General features: G+C 38.3%; 1 protein-coding gene across 1 annotated transcript in view; it reads right to left on the minus strand.

Annotated features, from left to right (window-relative positions):
* CPVL (carboxypeptidase vitellogenic like) overlaps positions 1-17,410 on the minus strand; it is a 189,739-nt gene extending 172,329 nt beyond the window's left edge. Inside the window, exon 1 of the mRNA XM_034963852.3 lies at positions 17,316-17,410. The gene's annotated coding sequence lies outside the window, so the exon portion shown is untranslated. The remainder of the gene's footprint in view (positions 1-17,315) is intronic.
* Between the last annotated feature and the right edge of the window lie 1,661 nt (positions 17,411-19,071).

Below are 19,071 nucleotides of genomic sequence, written 5' to 3' on the forward strand. Positions count from 1 at the left end.
GAAGGTGCTCAAGGTTAGGGGAAAAACTGAAATGTTTTCAACATTAGCCTTGACCAGGCTCATGTCTTAGCACATGAGGGTTTGTGCAGGGAAACTGAAGCAAAGGAAGGACAGCATGGTTACTCTTTTTCCAGTCCACTTTGAACCCCGTTCCCAAGTGAATCTTCCTAAAACACTCCCTATAGCACATCTTTCTCCTGGTCAGGAAAACCTAAGGATTTCACTGAGCCTGCCAGATAAGATTTCAACAGTTTTCTTAGCATGCAGCAACTTTCACAATCTACACCCAACTTCCCTTTCCAGCTGGACCCCCTCTACTTATCTTGAGCCCCACATTTTTGCCAGTTGGGTCTGTCTATTCACTTTAACTTTTCATACCCATTCATGCTCCTGGTCCTGGTTATTGCGGTCCCGGACCTGGAATGATCCCTCACCAAATTCCATGTATTCTCTAAGCCTCTGCTATTCAGTAAGTAACCACGATGGGTAGACTGGCCTTTTCACTGAATTTTTAATTTAAATCCATTTGAATTTAAAAATAGATACTTGAAAATTAAAAACTTTTGCTTTGTGAAAGACCCTGTTAATAAGATGAAAACGATGAGCCACCAACTGGAAGAAAATATTTGCAAATCATATGTAAAAGATTCATCTATAGAATATATAAAGAGTTCTCTAAAGTCAACAGTGAGAAAACAATCTGATTTTTAAATGGGCCAAAGAGTTGAACAGACATTTCACTAAAGAAGACAGACAGTTGGCAAATAAGCACATGAAAGATACTCAGCATCACTAGCCATCAGGGGAATGTAAGTTAAAATCACCAAGACAGATCACTTATAAACCTATTAGAATAGCTAAAATAAAAAATACTAATAATACCAAACACTGGCATGGATGCAGGGAAACTGGATCTCTCAGACATCGCTGGTGGCAATGTTAAACAGTACAGCCACTCTGGGCATCTGGCAGTTTCTTAAAAAGTTAAACACACATTTACTATACAACTGAACAACAGTACCTCTGGGCATTTATCCTAGGCAGGTAAAATCTTATATTCACACAAAAACTGTTCACAAATGTATGTGTAATAGCCAAAAACCAGAAATGACCCAAATGCTCTTCAAAAGGTGAATAGTTGAACACACAACCATATAGTAGAATACTATTCAGCAATAAAAAAGAAACAAACTACTGATACATGAAACAGCTAGGGTGGATCTTAAGAACATTATGATGGCCAGGTGTGGTGGCTCACGCCTGTAATCTCAGCACTTTGGGAGGCCAAAGCGGGCAGATCACCTGAGGTCGGGAGTTCAAGACCAGTCTGACCAACATGGAGAAACCCCATCTCTACTAAAAATACAAACTTAGCTGGGCATGGTGGCGCATGCCTGTAATCCCAACTACTTGGGAGGCTGAGGCAGGAGAATCACTTGAACCTGGAAGGCGGAAGTTGCAGTGAGCCGAGATCGTGCCATTGCACTCCAGCCTGGGCAACAAGAGTGAAACTCCATCTCAAAAAAAAAAAAAAAAAAAAAGAACATTATGATGAGTGACAAAAGCCAGTCTCGAAGGATTACACATTGTATGATCTCATTTACACAACATTCTTAAAATGACAAAGTTGCAGAGAAAACAGATAAATGAAATGGCTGCCAAAGGTTAGGGAAGAGGAGGGAGAGCCTAACTATAACAGAGCAGCACTAGGAGATCATTTGTGTGATGGAACAGTCCTGTATGTTTGTTGTGATTGTGCTTAAACAATTCTGTACATGTGATAAAATGTTACAGAAATATACACAGAGACAGATAAAACATTTGAATACATATAAATAACAGTGAAATATGCATGAGGTGTAGTTAATTGTACCAATCAATATCCTTGTTTTGATAATGAACTATAGTTATGTAAAACGTTACCATGGGTTGATGGATTCATGGGATCTGTTTATACTACTTTTACTCCTTTTGAGTCTGTAATTATTTCAAAATTAAAAATTAAAAAAAGATACTCGATTCTATTATGGGAAAATTTTAAAGCATGTTTGATATATGAATCTGTTTCTCCATTGTAAATGTTATTAAATCTAAGACGTGCTACAAGTGTAAAGTATATACTGGATTTTGAAGACTTAGTATGAAAAACATTGTAAAATACTTTGCTTATAGTTTTTATATTGATTAAAATACTCTAAAATATATTGAATTAAGTAAAATATATTATTAAAATTATTTTCACCCTTAAAAATGTTTAAAAATGTGTCTTTTAGATAATTTAAAATTACATATGTGATTCATATTATATTTCTATTTCCTGCTCTAAGCAAAGAATATGGTACCCTGAAAATTGACACATATGTTAATGGGCATATGCATATGAGCAATTATTACCTAAGAGACAATATCCATGTTTTTTTTACAATCTTATTAAGGTATAACTGGCATACAATAAGTTAAATATAAAGTATACGATTTGATCAGTTTCAGCTATGTATGAACCCATGAAACCCATTATCACAAGATAACAAACATTCTCATTGCCCCCAAAAGTTTCCTCCCTCCTGCCATCTCTGTCACCAGGCAATTGCTGATCAGCTTTCCATCACTATAGATTAACTTGCATTTTTAAAATTTTTAAATAAATACAATTATATTAATTGGTATCTTTCACTCTGTGTAGTTACTTTAAGATTCATCTATGTTGTGCGTATCAATAGTTCACTCCTTTTCATTGCTGAATTCATTGCTGAATTGGACTGAAATATATTTGTCCATTTACTTGTTCAAGGACATCTGGGTTGTTCCCAGCTTTTGACTATTACATATAAAGCTGCTGTTAATATTCGTGGACAAGTCCTTATGTGGACATATGCTTTCATTTCTCTTGGGTAAATACCTAGGTTGACACATATAGTAGAGAATGTTTAACTTTTCAAGCTATAAAATTGTTCTCAAAAGTGTTGTGCCATTTTCCATTCCCACCAGCAGTGCATGAGAGTTTCAGTTGCTCCATATCTTTCCCAACACTTATTGTGTCTTTTTGATTATTGCCATCATGCTAGGTGTCAACTCACCGTGATTTAAACTTGAATTTTCCTAATGACTAATGATGTCCAGCATCTTTTTATGTGCTTATTTCCTGTTTGTATAGTTTCTTTTTTGTAAAATGTCTATTTGATTTTTGCACATTATTTTAATTAGGTTGTTTCTCTTCTTATTAAGTTGTAAGGGTTTATTTTATATAAAATGCAAATCCTTCATAAAATATATATTTTGCAGATAATTTTGCCCAGATTTTGGCTTGCCTTTTCATTTCCTCTTTTTCATTTCATTTCATTTTTTTGAAGAGCAAAAGTGTTCAATTTTGGCCAGGCACAGTGGCTAACACCTGTAATTCCAGCACTTCGGGGGGCTGAGGCGGGCAGATCGTTTGAACTCAGAAGAGACCAGCCTGAGCAACATGGCAAAACCCCATCTCTACTAAAAATACAAAAATTAGCCAGGCGTGGTGGCATATGCCTGTAATCCCAGCATCCCTGGTGGCTGAGGCAGGAGAATCACTTGAACCTGGGAGGCGGAGGTTGCAGTGAGCCGAGATCTCACCACTGCACTCCAGCCTGGGTGACAGAGCAAGACCTGTCTCAAAAAAAAAAACAAAAAAAAAAAACAAAAAACAACAAAAAACAAAGATTATTATTTCTTCACCCAGTTTCCCTTTGAAAGAGGTCAACTGATATATATGTGTGGGTCTGTTTCTAAACTTTCTAGAGTGTTCCATTGATCTTTGTATATCTATCATTATGACAATACCACACTGTCTTGATTACCATAGCTCCATGATAAACCCTAAATATAAACTCAAGTGTATAGTGTGAGTTCTACAACTTTATTCTTTTTCAAATGTTTTTGACTATTCTACATCTTTTGAACTTCCATATAAATTTTAGAATCAGTTTGTCAATTTCTAAAAAACAAGCCTGCTGATATTTTTTATTGGCATTGCATTTAATCTAAAGATCAATGTGGGGAGAATAGATATCTAAATAATATAGTTTTTGGTTTATGGGCATGTATATCTCATCTTTTCAATTATCTCAACAATGTTTTATGGTTTTTGATATAAAGGTCTTGCATAAGTTTTCTTCAAACCAATACTTAAGTTCATATTTTCTGCTATTTTAAATGGTATTTTTATTGCAATTTTGGATTGATCTTTACTACTGTATAGAAACAAAATTGATTTTTATATATTACTCTTTATCCTTTAACCTTGCTAAACTCACTGAATAGTTCCAATATTTTTGTGTGTGTAGGTTTCTTAGATTTTTTTAAAATCACCTATACTGGTTCAAAGAATTTTCCACAGTCATGTGTCTGTTAATAGAGACTGCTTTATGCCTTTCTTTTTAACCTGTATGCCTTTGTTATTTCTTTTTCTTTCATTAATACATTTGCCATAATCTTTGTTACAATGACGAATAGAAGTGATAGAATGGATATACTTGCACTGTTCTTAAATGAAAAGCATTCAGTCTTTCACCGTTAGGTGAGGTGTTAACTGTAGGCTTTTCATAGCTGCCCTTTATGTGGTTGAATTTTCTTCTTTTCTTTTTAAAATTTTTTCATCATGAATAGATGTTGAATTTTTGTCATATGCTTTTCTGCATATATTGAGGTGACCATATGGTGTTTCTTTTTAAGTGTATTAATATGGTGAATTACATGGGTTGATTTTCAAATGTTAAACCAACCTTGCATTCTTGAGATAAACCTTTTATTTGGTAAAATTTATAAACAGTGTTTGTCACTATGTTCACAGGGGACATGATTTGTAGATTTTCTTTTCTTGTAATATCTTTGGTTTTGGTATCAAGGTAATGCTGGCTTCATAGATTGAGTTGCAAAGTGGGTTTTTGTTTGTCTGTTTGTTTGTTTTGAGACAGGGTCTCACTCTATGCCTAGGCTGGAGTGCAGTGGTGCAATGTCAGCTCACTGTAGCCTTGATTTCCTGGGCTCAAGTGACCCTCCTGCCTCACCCTCCCAAGTAGCTAGGACCACAGGTGTGTGCCACCACATCCAGTTTTTGTTTTTGTTTTTGTTTTTGTAGAGGTGGGGTCTCACTATGTTGACCAGGCTAGTCTCAAACTCCTGGCCTCAATCCTCCCATCTCAACCTCTCAGAATGCTGGGATTAGAGGCATGAGCCACTGCGCCCAACATGGATAGCAAAGTGTTTTATCCTTTTTGATTTTCTTGAAGTTTTGTGTAGAATTGATATTCTTTCTGATTTAAGTGTCTGGTAGAATTAACCAGAGAAGCCATCTTGGCTTGATGTGTTTTCTGGGTTTTTGTTTGTTTGTTCGTTTGTTTGTTTTATGGGGAGGTTTCTAACTATAATAGCTTTATAGTTAGAAGCCTTTAATAACTTTAATAGCTATTGAGCTATCCAGGTAATCTATGTCTTCTTGAGTGATCTCTGGCAGGTGGTTTCTTTCAAAGAATTTGTCCATTTTATCTAAGTTGTCAAATATTATGGCAAAAAAGTTGGTTGTAATATTTTCTTATACTTTTAGTATCTACAACTGTATTGGTATCCTCTCTCTCATTTCTATAATTAATAATTTGTATCATTTCTATTTTTTTCTTGATGAATCCAGCTAAAGGTTTATCACTCACTGATCTCAAAAAACCAGTTTTTTATTCCAATGATATTCTCTATTTTTTGTTTTTCTATTTCCTGTACCTTCTTGAACATTTGAAACATATTTATAATAGTTCTTTTAATGTCCTTGACTACTAGTTCTACTATCTGTGTCATTTTTGTTCTGTTTCCATTGACTGATTTTTCTCCACAATATAAGATATATTTCTATGCTTTTTTGCATGCATAGAGTACATATATTATATATGTACAAGTTAAAGAATAATAACAAAGGGAACAATGTTTACAACTCCAAACAACTTGACAAAAAGAATATTATCAATACCTTAAATCTGTCCCTGGTAACATCCCTACCTTGATACACTCAAAGTGTACTCAAAGGTACACTATCTTGAATTTTGTGTTAAACTAACTTTTAACTATTTATTTTTGCTTAGGTGTGTAATCCTAAAATAATATATTAATTTTAACTTTTTTAGACCTTTGTCAAATACAGTAATTCTAGGCTTACTTTTTTCATTCAATATGTTTCTGAAATTCAACCAGATGAACATGTATCTGTTCATTCATATTCTATCCTAAATGGTATTTCATTAAATGAATATTCAAAAAATTATCCACTATCTGCGGACATGAGAGCTGTTTCCAGTTTTTCTTTTTGCTTGTTTGATTCGCTGGTACAAACAGTGCTTCTATGACCATATTTGAATATGTCTTTGGTGCACATATGCAAAAGTATTTCTAAAGTATGTATCTTAGAGTAGTATTGCTGAGTCGAAGACTATATGAATTTTCAACTTTGCTAAATAACACTAAATTGTTTTTTAAAGTAGTGGTACCAATTTACTCTTCAGTCAAAAGTGTGTAAGTGTTTTTATTGCTCTACATCTTCACCAATATTTGGTTTTGTCAGACTATATAGTTTTGCCAATCTGATAGAAAAAAACTGGCATCTATGAAAGTCATTTGTTTTCCCTAAACATTTCCAGTTTTCTCTGCTTCCAAGCACATAGTAGAAGGAATTGCACTCCTAAATCCTTGTTATGAGTGAGTTTGACTTGTACTGAATTGTGAAGGAATGTCTGCCAGCTCCTGGCTGGAGCAATTACTTACTGATGCAAAAACCTCCATGCTTTCCTTCGCTCTGACAAGGAGGCCTACAACATTGGAGGTAACTGTTGTGTGACCCTGGGAACATGAGTGATCATAATGAACAGATGACTGACCACAGTTCCCAGATGACCTAAACTGGACATTTGTGTGAGTGAGAAGTAAAATTTTGTTGGTATGATTCTTGGGTGTTGGTGGCAACAATATTACCTAGCATATCATAACATACAGAATATCTCATTGTGGTTTTAATTTGCTTTTTCCTGCTTACTAATGAGACTGCACATCTTCTGACGTTTTGTCTGGGCATTTTTTTATTTCATAAAATGCCGGTTTATTTGTTTATTTAAACCATCTTTCAATGGGTATCTTTGTCTTCCTCTTATTGATTTCTAGAAGTTCTTTAGACATTTTGGATTCTCATCTTGTGTCAGCTTTGTTTCAATTCCATTACACAATTTTTGGTTCTTCTTTTAATGGTTCTTAAATAAAACTTTTTATCTTAGAAAATTTCAAGCATACAAAATAGAATATTCTAATAAGCCTCCATGTAGCCATACCCAGCTTCTATAATTATGGACTCATAGTCAATCTTTTTTGCATCTGTAATCTCTACCCATTCCTCCCACCCCTGGATTATTTTGAAGAAAATGCCAGACATCCTATAGTTTCATCTATGTATCTCTAAAGGTAAGAACTCTTTGCAATTTGGAGGTCCAGTGTTATGTGAGGGTCTCTGTTCCAATCCCCCAACCTGTATAGGCTGAAAGCTTTCCCTCTTCCCCCTCAAACCTCAGGTGTAGGCTTCCAGGGAGAGTTTGTGTCTCAGCTAATCAGATGGCTAAACACACTTAAAAACTATTTTTCCATTATATTATGCTAAAAGCACTAGAAGTAATTTAGTTTAGCATGTATTCATGTTGTTTAGACATGTACTACTATGTATTATGTGTGCATGATTTTTACATGTGCGTGTTTACCACTATCCATTTAATCTATAAGCTTCTAAGAGGTATGAACTATTTCTATTCGCCATGTTTTAAGTAATACCCAGCCCAATGTGATTCAAAAGTAAATGTATAATAAATTCTATTTGATGAAAATGAAAGTCCTGGTTATTAGAATATCATGAGGAAAATGGACTCAAATTGTGGTTTGATTTTCATAGGCAATTCTAATGGATATATAAGAAATTTATCTCACATAGAATAAAACATGGAATTTTCCCCATTTTATTCATTTCAGTTTTCTTTCTTTCATACTTATTCTAGGTGGTCTATGCATTGTATATTCAGTACTGTTTTTGAAAGGCATGTAACTCAAAATATATGGTTGTACTACGAATAAATGCACTATGCTGATATTACCATTGTAGAAGATTCTGGGAAGAACATTCTATTATTCAATCCCTTAAAATATATCATCCTATTGAGTTGCTTCTTCTAAGGCATTCATGTACAGTGTGCTCTTTTAGAGTTTAACAATTCCATTTTCATACCCCTCTAAACACACCATTTTAATTATTTTTAAAAACTTACCATTAGTGATTTGTCCTATTTTGTTTTTATATAAATGTTTATATACAATAATGCTATGTTAAAAATAAATACAACTGTTTTCTTATTGTTATATTATCTTTCACTTAAACAAGAGGAAAGGGAGATTAAGTAGCTGACAGTGTACTGAAGAGTAACTGAAAAGACCAAAACAGGACCATTGGCTTTTTCTACCTATTCTTCTTTGGCTTCTGCCTTTTCATGTCCTATGTATGGCTGCCATCATGTGCTGCTCTGTCTTTTCTTCTCAGGGCCTGCTTGACACATTTGATCCAGAAAAGCTTCTTCCTCCCTTCTGACCACTGTTTGCTCAGTCAGAGCTTGTGTGCCTATAGACCTTCACATCCTTATTCCATGGCTACCTGGCAGGGATAAGATGTATATATATATATACACGAATATATATATGTGTATATATATACACGTATATATATATGTGTGTGTGTGTGTATATATATGTGTATATATATATGTGTGTATATATATATATATATATATATGTATATACAGGTTGCTGCTCTGTTGCTCAGGCTGGGGTGCAGTGGCGCCATCATAGCTCATTGCAGCCTTGAACCCCTGGGCTCAAGTGATCCTCCTGCCTCTGCCTCCTAAAGCACTGGAGTTACAGGTGTGAGTACCATGCCCAGCTGTGGTGTCCTTTTGATCCTTGTATTTGGCCTTCTTGACTAATCCAGTGCTCCCAGACTTCTAGCAGAAGCCCATTCTCTGGAGGTAAACTGCCAGGAATCCTATGGGGTGGAGGGGGATTCCCTGAGCTCTTAAACCTGGTCCTAAGGTGCTTCCTTGGCTACTTTATGTTTAACAATAGATTGCTGGTGATACTGATGAAACTCTTCTTTTGTTTTAATATCTGACAAATTTCTTGCTAATCTTAGTTACTAGAGCAACTCTAGGGAACAGTGAATCTTCAAACACAAGATTTTAATATGCTTTCCTTCATGTCAGTGTTCCTTTTATGCATACCTCTAGTAAAACATTGTTCCATTTGATGCCAAAGATTTGCCCTTTCTTTAATTAATTTTGAATACTGCACATGTTAGATTTTCCCCCATTATTCATATTTTCTCCAATTGTTCATCTGGGGACGAATTTAAGTAATTTGTACATGTCCTTAGTTTAAAGTGGGTTTTGTACATTCACTGAATATTTTGAAGAAAAATCAACCATTACATGACAAATGTATGTCTTCTAGAATTTTTATTTCTAAACTTCATGGAACACTTCCGTGTGACTTTCTGTAATATCTAATCTCAGGCAAAAATGACTTACTGTATTAGTCTGTTTTCACACTGCTGATAAAGACGTACTCGCGACTGGGCAATTTACAAAAGAAAGAGGTTTAATTGGACTTATAGTTCCATATGGCTGGTGGGGGGGCCTCACAATCATGGCGGAAGGCGAGGAGGAGCAAGTCACATCTTATGTGGATGGCTGCAGGTAAAGAGAGAGCTTGTGCAGGAAAACTTCCCCTTATAGCAACTATCAGATCTCGCGAGACTTACTCACTATCACGAGAAAAACATGGGAAAGACCTGCCCCCATGCTTCAATTACCTCCCACGGGGTCCCTCCCACAACATGTCGGAATTCAAGATGAGATTAGTGTGGGGACACAGCCAAACCATATCACTTACACTGCTCTATGACTCAGCTGATTTATTAAAAAACGACTTTATGAGATGTGTCAATTGAGATGGAAGGTGCTGGACATAATGAACTGCCGGTTTCCCCCCAGTTCTGACTCTTGCCTGCAGAGCCCTAACATTGCTTACATACGCACTGCTCTTTCACGTGAAGGAACAGCGCAGACATCACCTAATACGCGTCCTACTGTATTCTTTCTGCCACATTCCCAGAAACCCCAAAGCTCTTTGGAACACCCAGGGGATTTCACAGGTCTATAAAGAAGAACAACCTGTAAACTGGGCTTGGTGATTCTGTGGGGATACAAACCAACATAATACATATGTAATGGAATAAACTACAGCATTAGCCAGTTCAGAGTCTTCGAGCTGAACTTGTTAGAAGGAGCGCCACACCTCAAGTAAACTAATAGGGTGGGGATCCCAGACGGAGAGGATTCTACCCAGAATCCTCCTCAATTCAGCCCCGAGCTTTCTTTGAAGGGCTTTCTTTGTACAGAGTTTAAGGTCAGAGACTTCTAACGTGGACCGGAAAGACAAACTCTAATACCTTAAGGGGCACTATTAAATCAAATTCCACAAACTAAATACTTGTCCGGAGATGAACAATTCAGAGTATAGCAGTTGTTGCAGGCTAAATCCAAGCATATGACATAATTTAGAAATCTACCAGTGTGTCTCCAGAGAATGCATTTTCATTTTTCCATAATATAATACATGCCTATCAAATCCATCTAACATTATTGAATCCATCACTTTTTAAGAAATGAAGTTGTTGTAGCTGAAGCTTTCAAGCATGCCGTCACATATAGTTCTTACAAGTGGACTTAAGAACTGATTTGGAGGGAAGCCCCCAATTCCCATATGTTTGACTTTAAAGAACAATCCAGCTGTATCTGAAGTAATTGTCCTCCTCAACAGAGTGCGCAATGCAGGGTGCAGTGGGTGGTACACAGGACAAAAAACTCATGGAATGGTGGAGACAGCCCCCTAGTCAGCCAGATGGGCCAAATCAGATGTAGGGTCAGTAGTATCACGTTTATATGCTTGGATTACATTGCCACCTAGAAGGAACCCAGGAAGTACCTAGGTTTCCATATATGGGGGGATTCCTGCAATGATTCAGTCCTTTAATGGGGCATCTTACTGTAAATCATTAAAACAGCACCACCTACTCTCCAGCATCCGGCCCACTGAGTTCTTGAAAGCATGGTTGCTGTGGGCATCACAGCTGATTTCTGTTAGTTGACTGGTCGCATCCAGTTGATCAACATTCTGCTTCAGGAACATTGTGACTTCTACACCTAGGCTCACCCTTGGTTATGATAGCATCAGTGTCTAAAGTTTTCTTAATATGCTATAACAATAATCTCTGTCTCATCTATCATCATATTGCCACCCATTTATCATCCAAAAAAAAGTTTTAAAAATAATCAAGCCTTCAGATTCAGGAAAACCATTGGAATCAATTTGATTTCCCTTGCAGTTGGGAAATGAATTTTAAATTATTCATGTTAACACCCTCCAAATAAATTGAATTTTTAGAGTATTTAAGAAAAGCTTAGTAAAGTCCATCTTTGATATTAACAGATTCCTTTTTTTAAATATTAATTTCATATTAACCATTGCTTTTCGACATACAGTCATCTGACCAACGATTTCAAGAATCATTAATGTTAATTGGGAAAGAAGTAAAACCTTAACATTTTAATATTATAAAACTTTTTTTTTCAACTTCTGTTTCCAACTATATGACTCACTAGATATCTGGAGAAGCTTTTCTGCCACTTAAAAATGCTGGATAAGGCCGAGTGTGGTGGCTCACCAGCGTTTTGGGAGGCCGAGGTGGGTGGATCACCTGAGGTTAGGAGTTTGAGACCAGCGTGGCCAGTATGGCGAAAACCTGTTTCTACTAAAAATACAAAAATTAGCTGGGCATGGTAGTGGGTGCCTGTAATCCCAGCCACTCAGGAGCCTGGGGAAGGAGAATCGCTTGAACCCAGGAGGCAGAGGTTGCAGTGAGCTGAGATTGCGCCACTGTACTCCAGCCTGGGTGACAGAGCAAGACTCTGTATCAAAAAAAAAAAAAAAAAAAAAGCTGGATGAGATAGTTTTTAAAAAAACATTTTTAAAAATGCACACCTAAGCTTATAGGAAAGTCAAGGAAATCTTCTAAGGCCAGAAAGCTAAGCAGGAACCCAGAGAAAAAAAAGCCCTGTAGTTGGCATTGCCCTGAATGCATCTGCCAGGTGCTGGTAGCCTCCAGTGGGGGCCTAACTTTCTGCAGCCATATAATTTATCCTCCAGCCCACAGTGATTATGAAGTGAAAGGTGGTGCTATTAATAATACATGAGGATTTCTGCTCCTGCTTGGAATATAGAAAGCTACGAGAGAATGTCACCCCCATCCTAACAACAAGAAAATGATGAACAGTGTACAATATTATAACTTTCTTTCCTTAAACTCATCAGAGACTTGAGGTCACAAGGCAACCAGGAAAGTAAACTTCAAAGGATAAAAAGCATCTCTAATGAGAGGCAGGATATGAAATTGTTGCACCTTTGGCAGAGTATGGGGGGAAGGAGGGGGTGGTTGCCATGGAGTGAGTAAGAAGAAATATTTTTTAAAAAATAATGAATTCCTTACTTTGGCAGGCTGAGGCGGGCAGATCACTTGAGGTCAGGTGCCCAGCCTGTCCAACATGGTGAAACCCTGTCTCTACCAAAAAAAAAAAAAAAAAATTAGTCGAGTGTGGTGGTTCATGCCTGTAATCCCATGTAATTCCATCTTACTTGGGGGGCTGAGGCACTAGAATTACTTGGACCTGGGAGGTGGAGGCTTCAGTGAGCTGAGATCACACCACTGCACTCCAGCCTGGGTGACAGAGGGAGACTGACTCAAAAAAAAAAAAAAAAGAATTTCTAAAGACTGAGTATGCACTCATATCTCATATTAATTTAGAATAACTGAGAGGCCCAGACACAAGCGGAGTTCACACACACTCCCAAGCTTCTCTTCATAGTCTCCATGGGGAAGAGGGGGTGCTCTTGAGGAAGACTAGGGCAGGGCAAAAGGCTGGAGAGACCCCCCCTTTGGTGGCACAGGATGCAGGAGGAGGTGGCTACCCCCACACCTTGATGCTCCTCTCATGGGAGCAAAAGCCTTAATTAAGCTGTCAGGAAGAAGCAGCAAGCCCTTGAGAAGCAAAGCCCTCTGCCTCTGGAGGGGGGCCAGCAATCCGTCTTTCCATATTTTGGTATGCAGTCACATATCTGCTTCTGGGGAAAGGATAGAAGCAAAAGCCATCAGTCCCTGAGGAGAGACAGTAAAGCTTTTCGAGGCCTGGAGGCTACACCAGTACATAGCCAAGGTCTGCTTCTCCCCCCAGAGGGACAGGAACCTGTCCAGACAAGGGACAGGTTGCTCAGCTGATTAGCCATGGAGGCACAAAGCAGGATGGAACATGGTAGAGAGTGGATTTGGAAGGGGCAGAAAGAAAATACCCAACACAATGATTAAACAATTTTGAGAGTCCAGGTGCAGTGACTCACGCCTGTAATCCAGCACTTTGGGAGGCCGACTTGGGCGGATCACCTGAGGTCAGGAGTTCGAGATCAGCCTGGCCAACATGGTGAAACCCCGTCTATGCTAAAGATACAAAATTAGCTGGGCACGGTGGCACACACCTGTAATCCCAGCTACTTGGGAGGCTGAGGCAGAAGCGTTGCTTGAACCCAAGAGGTGGAGGTTGCAGTGAGCCAAGATTGTGCCATCGCACTCCAGCCTGGGCAAAAAAGAGCAAAATTCCATCTAAAAAAAAAAAAAAAAAAAAGAATTTTTAGAGAGATACAGGAACAAGAAGCTAGAAGAGAGAGAGACACAAAATAAACAAAATTCTATAAATGAAAAATATAAAAATTGTATTCATCTCAGTTGATAAGCAGCAGATTAGATAATGATATCGTTTGGCTGTGTCCACACCCAAATCTCATCTTGAATTGTAGCTCCCATAATTCCCATATGTTGTGGCAGGGACCCAGTGGGAGATGATTCAATCTTTGGGGTGCTTCCCCCATACTGTTCTCATGGCAGTGAATAAGTCTCATGAGATGTGATGATTTCTTTTTCTTTTTCTTTTTTTTTTTTGAGACGGGGCCTCTCTCTGTCACCCAGGCTGGAGTGTGGTGGCACGATCTCTGCTCACTGCAGTCTCTGACTCCTGGGTTCAAGTGATTCTCCTGCCTCAGCCCCCTCAGTAGCTGGGATTACAGGCGCATGCCACCACGCCTGACTAATTTTTTGTATTTTCAGTAGAGAGGGGGTTTCACCATATTGGCAAGGCTGGTCTCAAACTCCAGACTTCAGGTTTTCTGCCCGCCTCGGCCTCCCAAAGTGCTGGGATTACAGGTATGAGCCACCATGCCTGGCTGAGAGCTGATGATTTTATAAGGCATTTCCCCTTTCACTTGGCTCTCATTCTCTCTTGCCTGCCGCCATGTAAGACATTCCTTGCTCTTCCACCATGATTGTGAGGCCTCCCCAGCCGTATGGAACTGAGTCAATTTTTCCTCTTATCTTTGTAGATTACCAATCTTGAGTATGCCTTTATTAGCGGCATGAGAACAGACTAACACAGATAAATTGATTGATAGCCAACGGGAAGGAGAGTAGTAGAAGATAAGTTACCCAAGCGGAGCACAGGGAAAAAAACAAAACAAAAAAACAGTGAAAAATATGAAAGAAGGGTTAGGAAGTATTGAGTGAGAAAGTCTAACATGTCTAATTCACTGACATTTTAGGACAGATTAGGCAATATTCAAAGAGATCATGACTATTTTCCATAATTGAAAAAAAGACCAGATGGGCGCGGTGGCTCATGCCTGTAATCCCAGCACTTTGGGAGGCCGAGGTGGGAAGATCACAAGGTCAGGAGATCAAGACCATCCTGACTAACACGGTGAAACCCCGTCTCTACTAAAAATACAAAAAATTAGCCAGGCGTGGTGGTGGGCGCCTGTAGTCCCAGCTACTCGGGAGGCTGAGGCAGGAGAATGGTGTGAACCTGGGAGGCGGAGCTTACAGTGAGCCAAGATCGCGCCACTGCACTCCAGCCTAGGCGACAGAGCAAGACTCCGTCTCCTAGGAAAAAAAAACAGATAAAAGAAAAAAAAGACCATGACTATTTATTTATTCTGACTACAAAGATCCAGAAGAGAAGTCAAGAAGGCCAATAGGTCCTGAGCAGGATAAATAAAAATAAAGTCACATTTAGATACACTGTAGGAAAGCTTCAGATTCCCCCAAACAGAGAGGAAAAAGAAAAAAAAAATGCCAAAAAGAAATAATAACTAGATTAATCGTGGACTTCTTATTGGCAAGAAAACATGTCAGAACACAATGGGTATGTCTTCATTAGCAGTATGTCTCTTCAAATTGCTGAAGGAAATTAACTGTCAGCTTGAATCCTATACAAATCTAACTTTGATTCCAAAGGAAAGACAAAGTAAAGACATTTATAGACAAAAATTGAAAGGGATTACTACTAAGACACCCTTACAAAGAAGCTTTAAAAGGGTATTTTTTAGGAAGAAAAAAGAATACAGAAGGAAGATCTAATATACAAGAAAGTATTTTGAGCCAAGAAAATGGGAAACTTCTGTTTAAACCTAAATTAATGTTGACAGTATAAAACAACAAATAATGGCTAACTTCTGGTGTTTAAAAAACGAGATTGAGCTGAAATACTAGAAGGAAGAGCATATAAATAGGAAGCCAGGAAGGAAAGGGAAAGCAACCTCTCGCTCTTTCATCATTGGTCAGAATGGTAAGAATATGGATAAACATTAGGCTTCGTTAGCTTATATGTTAAAATGCCTAGGTTAACTTCTAAATGAATAGAAACAGTGTTTATAACTTCCAAATAAATACAGAGAAAATGGGAATGAAAAAAAATCATTTAATACAAAAGAAAGCAAGAAAGAGGGGAGAAAATATAGACGGAAGAGGCAAATATAAAATAGTTATCTCCTTAAGATAAAATATTTTTAGTTTAGTGAACATTGTCTTCTAGCACAGAGACACTAAAAAATTTATTCACTGGGAAACTTATTCCTTTCTAATCTTCAGATTGCTTAAAGTAATTTATACCTATATAGGAGATCTTTTTCTTTTTTCTTTCTTTCTTTTTTTGTTTTGTTTTGTTTTGTTTTGTTTTGAGACAGAGTCTCACTCTGTCATCCAGGCTGGAGTGCAGTGGTGCTATCTCTGCTCACTGCAACCTCTGCCTCCCGGGTTCAAGCAATTCTCCTGCCGCAATCTCCTAAGTAGCTGGGATTACAGGTGCACACCACAATGCTGGGCTAATTTTTGTAGTTTTAGTAGAGATTGGGTTTCACCATGTTGGCCAGCCTGGTCTCAAACTCCTGACCTTAAGTCATCTGCCTGCCTTGGCCTCCCACAGTGCTGGGATTACAGGCGTGACCCACCGTGCCTGGCCCCCCTCACTTTTTTTTTTTTTTTAATTTACTGGCTTTTCCTCTGTCCCCTCATTTTTTTTCTCTCTCTTTTCCTTCTTCCATCTGTTTATCTATCTGTCCATCTATTAATATCTACCTATTTATCTGTCTATCTGTCCATCCATCCATCTGTGCAGTCATCCATCCATCCATCCACTTTACCATCTATACCCCAACCCTCTTTCCTTCTAAACACCTACCCATCTCATTATGCTCCCACCTATCTATCTGTTCTTTCATTCATTCACTTTATAACCAAAATCTTTTTTTCCAACCCAGACCTCTCTCCAAACCTTGCTACTTGACATCTCCTTAGACATTTCATAGGTGCCTCAAACTTCACATGTCCCAAACACAACCCTCGGTTCCATCCCCACACAAAGTTCCCCCTCCCCAAGCCCTCACCATCACAGCAAGTGGCACCACCAGCCATTTAACTGCTCAGCTGAAAACCTAGGAGTCACCTTGATGATTGTTTATCTCATGCCTCACATTCCATCATCAGCAAGTGTTGTCAGATTCTACCCTAAGTCTGATGGTGTCTTGCCATCTCCACTGCTACTATCCTCTGTCCACACCATCAGCCTTTCTTTGAAACCACTGGAATAGTCACATAGCCACCGTGCAGCCTGCTCTTCTTACTATCCTTTTCCATAGCTGCCAAAGTGATCTTTTCAGTATGAATCAGAACATGTTATCCCCTTCCTAAAAGCTTCTGTGGCTTCCCATTGTGTCTAGAAATAAACAGAAAGTCTCCACTATGACCCACGTGGCTGCTAGGATCTGACATCTACTCAGCCTCTGACCTGGTCTTCCTCTGCGTGCGGTTTCATTCCTTTGACACCAGCTCCACCGGCCACCTTTCCTGTTCCTCTAACATGCCCAGCTCGTGTCTGACTCAGCCCTTTAAATCTGCTGTTCCCTCCTCCAGACCTGCAAGATCAAGTCTCTGCTGAAATGTCACATCCTCCGAGAGACGTTGCCTGACATGCAACGTCTTTATGTTCATCTGAACACATTTTTCAGCATTTGAAGTTGTCTTTTTAAAAAAAGCAGTTCATTGTCTGTGCCTCTTGAGGGCAGGGACTTTGTTTATTGTTATATTCTCAGGGTCTATACCTATGCCTGGATCATAGTAGGGGCTCAGTTATTGTTTGTTGAATGACTATTTGGCATTAATTAATTAATTTCACAACTTGGAGTGGAATTAGCCATCTGCATTCATATGAAAAATGACTTAAATCCCTATGATATATCAAATTAAGGCAAATAATCAGCCAATAAAAATGGGTTTGCCACAAATTTGACCAATCAAAGGTTAACTACTATGTAAAGGGTTATTACAAACTAATAGAAAGAACACTAACACACCAGTTAAGGGACATTATAGTCCAGGCAGGACCCCACCTACCAGAGCTAACCAGCATTTGCACCTCCTCAGTCATGGTTTTGAGGTCTCCTGCCTCCTTAGGATTATAGGGGACCCAGCATCTCTCTTGGTGTCAGAAAACAGGAGGTGATCCTCCAATATCATGCTGACACACTTACAGTCCTCATGGACCCTTTGAAAACAGCCGCTCCATTTTCTTTTTGCCAGGCTTGGGCATAAGGCTTATTTGTGTTAGGCCATGCTGCCATCTTGGGAGAACCCTTCAGAAGGCTCCATCCCCTCACACAGCACTGCATGAGAGTGGGCATGGGATGCCATCCTTAAGAACCACCCCATCCCACTCCAAGTCATGAGGAAGAGTGCTCCCTTCACTCTTTGCTAGATCAGTTCTGCCTTCCTTCCCACCCAGTGTCAGCCTTCAGTCAGCCTTGTTGAAGAAAAGACTCTAGAATGCTCTGCACAGAAACTCAGGCTGAAGTTTTGCAGTCTGAGAATTTTTTGACCACTCTCAGATGCTAGAAAACCCAGGAACCCAGACTCAACACAAATTCTTCAGGAGTGAGAAGGAAAGATTCTGATACTTGTCCTAAGTCTCCTTCATAAGCAAGAACAAGGCAGATGTTAGTAACACAAATGATTATTTTGCTATATATCCTTTGCCAAATAGAATTACTCTGATATATGTAAATAAATATTCTCCTTTTTCTAAGTAGAGAAACCATCAATAATTACCAGGTTTTTTATTTCTCAAATTACAAAATACTTAATAGCTATTCTATTTTATATCAGTGCAAAACACGGGTAAGAACTGGACATTTGTGGAGGGGCTATATAGCATTTATGAGGTTCATTTGTTTTCTTATGCTTTGCAAAACTGAGTTAGTGCATGTGAGGATTTATTTATTATTGCAAGCAAATCAACTTAAGTATTACAAACAAAAAATCTGGTCACTGTTATTTTGAAAGCATTAAGATAACTTACATTGCTAAGCATTCTATTGATCTTTTGCTATTTGTCTTGTATTTTCAAATGATTATATTTCCCTGCAGACAGTGGAAATATCAATGAGAAATAAGATGTCCTTTCATCAATGATGTAGGTTATTTCATTTCCAAATATTCACATATTATGCTTACATGTGTTTCATTCTTAATATTCCGAAGTCAATCTG

Source organism: Pan paniscus, chromosome 6, assembly GCF_029289425.2.
Source record: "Pan paniscus chromosome 6, NHGRI_mPanPan1-v2.0_pri, whole genome shotgun sequence".
In the NCBI taxonomy this organism is placed as follows: domain Eukaryota; kingdom Metazoa; phylum Chordata; class Mammalia; order Primates; family Hominidae; genus Pan; species Pan paniscus.